The following is a 3,563-nucleotide window of genomic DNA, read 5'->3' as shown; positions in this document are numbered from 1 at the left end:
TTTAAGGTAAAACTGTTGTGTCTCATATCAATGTGAATCCATACATAATACTGAAATAGCTCTTTCCTTAATAGTGGCAATGAAGTAATCAAAACACAATTGTTTTCTTACATAAAGATGTATCATTTTAAAAAGTTCATTTGCTCTGAGGCAACATGGGCAAGGGCATACATGTAAGCCTTCCCTTCTTCTCATGGTTATTTACATCCATAATTAAGATCAAACAAAATTATATTATCATGAATAAAATATCTAATACATCTACAATATATTCTTCTTTATTTTCTAATGACTCCTACCAAGTCTAATCTGTTTATGTATCCAGGAATAACAACCAGATTTATAGTTCAAGGACTTCACTGTGACCTATAAATGGAAAAGTTTTTAAGTATAGCATATACATTGGCATACCAATCATAACTTAAGTTTTAAGTTCTGTGCATTTGTTGATAAACAAGTGAAACTGCAAGCTACTGCTCACTGATGATACCCCCACCACAAGTGGATAATATTAATAGTGTAAAAATATGCAACCCGCCGCATTTTTGCGCCTGTCCCAAGTCAGGAGCCTCTGGCCTTTGTTAGTCTTGTATTATTTTAATTTTAGTTTCTTGTGTACAATTTGGAAATTAGTATGGCGTTCATTATCACTGAACAAGTATATATTTGTTAAGAGGCCAGCTGAAGGACGCATCCGGGTGCAGGAAGTTCTCGCTACATTGAAGACCTGTTGGTGACCTTCTGCTGTTGTTTTTTATTTGGTCGGGTTGTTGTCTCTTTGACACATTCCCCATTTCCATTCTCAATTCTAAGTGTTCGGTAAATAGGAAGTTGTCGAGTGATGAATCTGAAAACGCATCACAAGGTATAGCTGACTTATATAAATCCTGAAACCAAATTTCAGAAATCCTTGTATTGTAGTTCCTGAGAAAAATGTGACAAAAATTTTCAACTTGGCTATCATGTGTAAAATCATACAAGTGTTCGGTAAACAGGAAGTTGTCAAGCGATCAATCTGAAAATGCATCACACGGTATAGCTGACTTAGATAAACCCTGAAACCAAATTTCAGAAATCCTTGTATTGTAGTTCCTGAGAAAAATGCGACGAAAAATATTCATGGGACGGACTGACTGACTAACGGACTGACGGAAGGACAGACAGAGGTAAAACAGTATACCCCCCTTTTTTAAAGCGGGGGTATAATAATAGGGAATGTGTCAATAGGGACACAGGTGATGCCCAAGCTAGCATATAACATTATACAGGGTTAATTCAGTGTTCACAAACATTATAGATGCATTTTATTAAATTTGGTTGAGACAAACTTAAGTTAGAGAACAGAAACATAATATCCTATAAGGTTATAAAGGGACAAAACATTAATAAAAGTGCTTGTAAGCACCAATGGGTAAAGATTGTTCATTTTTTCAGTTAACATTGCATTAAGCATGGACTGTAGCCTGGTAGTAGGTGATGTAAAAGATGTGATTTTAGACTCATGTTGTGGACACGCCAATCAGTATATTACAATTAAAATTAAGTATTATTGAATTCATAAATCTTTTGGTATTACATAGGTGAAGGTAACTTTATACAGAATATATGTGTTTGCTTTCTATCAAATCTTTTGATAATAAAAATGTGTTTAATGAAGACTTTTAACAGTTTATCATTCATGCTCCATGATTCAGGTAACCTTAATTACTAAACAGCATGAGATCACACCTGGTTTTTGTGTCGGTCCTTAAGACTGTCATGTCAGACACAATGCCTCTTAAAGTTAGCAATCAAAGTATGTCCTTAGAGTACTGTACCTTTACATGTCTGATTCTTAACTTTTGGCGTTAAATGTATTAAGTGTAGGCACCATTTATTTTTTCATTGTTTAACCTGTTGGTCTAACATGAGTTTGATTAAGAAACCAGTCATGTGCATATTGCAAGCAAAACAGGATTTGTCTTATCACAAAACTTTGTTTTATTCTGACTGAATAATCCTTACCAGGATATAAAGTATGCAGCAAACTGTGACCTTTAGCTAATTTCACTGCAAATACTCCAGTAATTATATCATGTATATCATGTGTATATTGTGATCTGAAAATGAAAATGCAAAGTTAATAAAACTGACAAACTCTTAACACTAATATTTTCAGTGTCAATATAAAAAAGTTGTTACTGCAACCAGATAAAAATACCAGCTTTGACATATTGTTATATATATGTAATTAAAGAGTGGACAATACTACACTGAATTTTTCTTTACAAAGTTTGGATTTTCAATTGATAATTAAACCAGGATATTAAAAAAGACACTAATAAAAAACAAATTTGTCAATGTGGAGAAGGGTTCCTTTGTGTCCAAGGAAGAATACTTAAAACTTCTTTGTTTTCTTACCTTTTGGTCTCAAATGTGTTTTATTAGCTCACTGACTATGTTTTTCCTGTTTAAAATTAACAACGTATTTGTTTGCTTTCTGAAAATAATCTCAAATGTGTTTGATCTTTACTTTTGTTAGCTGCCTGAACATTTGGTCTCGATAGTGTTTAATGAAATTAATTGCTTGTTTTCTAAATTTTTGGTTTCAGATGTGTTCTTTTGGCAATTTTCTAGATTTTTGGTCTCAAATGTCATGAATGTGCTTAATTAGGAAATCTGTCATGTGCACCTGATGGTATGAAAAGATTTGTCTAATGTATCAAATGTTTTACATTGTTGTTGAATAATCCTTACTAAATTATACAGGATGCAACCAACTGTGACCATAAGACCAGTCAAATGCTTATTCTCCAATGCTAATTATCTGAAAATAAATAAGAAAAATATAAAGAATCTTATTGTTTATTTATCATGTTTATGTCAGTCAGGGGTACTACTTATTTAAGTTATTTTTATTTACCTGAAGAAGTAAAAAAAAATATACACATTATAAGTGAATTTGTAGGATACTTAAACAAGTGAATTTTATTTACTTGTACAGGTAAAAAAAAATATTGATCTTTGTGCAATAAGTTTCTATGTTGAATTAATCACTGGTATTCAAGAGATAATATGGCGACGGTAGATATAGGTAAATCTTTACACTCATTTTTCTTAAATGTAGGTTTATCTATACCATTACATCATATTTGAATCGTAATTGTGCACTGGAATTGTCTAAGCACTTTGAAAATTAGCCGTTGAAAAATTCGGGATGATAATCGTAACTGTAAAGTATTTTTCTTCTTTGATAATCGTAATTTTCTTTATCCGATAATACATGTAGTAACTGAAACATAATAAATGTGTCTTTCAGTATTTCAACGGTATTTTGTGTGTTAAAAATGCAAATGTCCAGTTTAACGATGACATTAACGCATATAAAAATAAATGAAGAAACTTACAGGTTAATATCTAGGACGAATTTACCTACACATTTCTATTCATAACTGACGACAATATGCAAATACAACCTTTTGATATATACATGTACCTGTTAAAGATATGGAAAATAAAGCAGCTGTCGAGTCAGTTATTGTGGTACAATGTAAGTAGATGTTTTTATTTTTTTCAAAGTTTCA

General features: G+C 31.7%; 1 long non-coding RNA gene across 1 annotated transcript; it reads right to left on the bottom strand.

Moving 5' to 3' along the window:
- Positions 1-262: 262 nt before the first annotated feature.
- On the bottom strand, positions 263-2,094 carry LOC143078008 (uncharacterized). Its single transcript, XR_012978990.1, has 2 exons — positions 2,005-2,094; positions 263-366 (listed from the first exon to the last, which is right to left on the bottom strand). It is a non-coding gene; the product is annotated as an uncharacterized LOC143078008 (long non-coding RNA).
- Between the last annotated feature and the right edge of the window lie 1,469 nt (positions 2,095-3,563).

This window comes from Mytilus galloprovincialis, chromosome 6 (assembly GCF_965363235.1).
Source record: "Mytilus galloprovincialis chromosome 6, xbMytGall1.hap1.1, whole genome shotgun sequence".
NCBI classification, from domain to species: Eukaryota; Metazoa; Mollusca; class Bivalvia; order Mytilida; family Mytilidae; genus Mytilus; species Mytilus galloprovincialis.
This window is presented reverse-complemented; position numbering and strand designations above follow the sequence as displayed.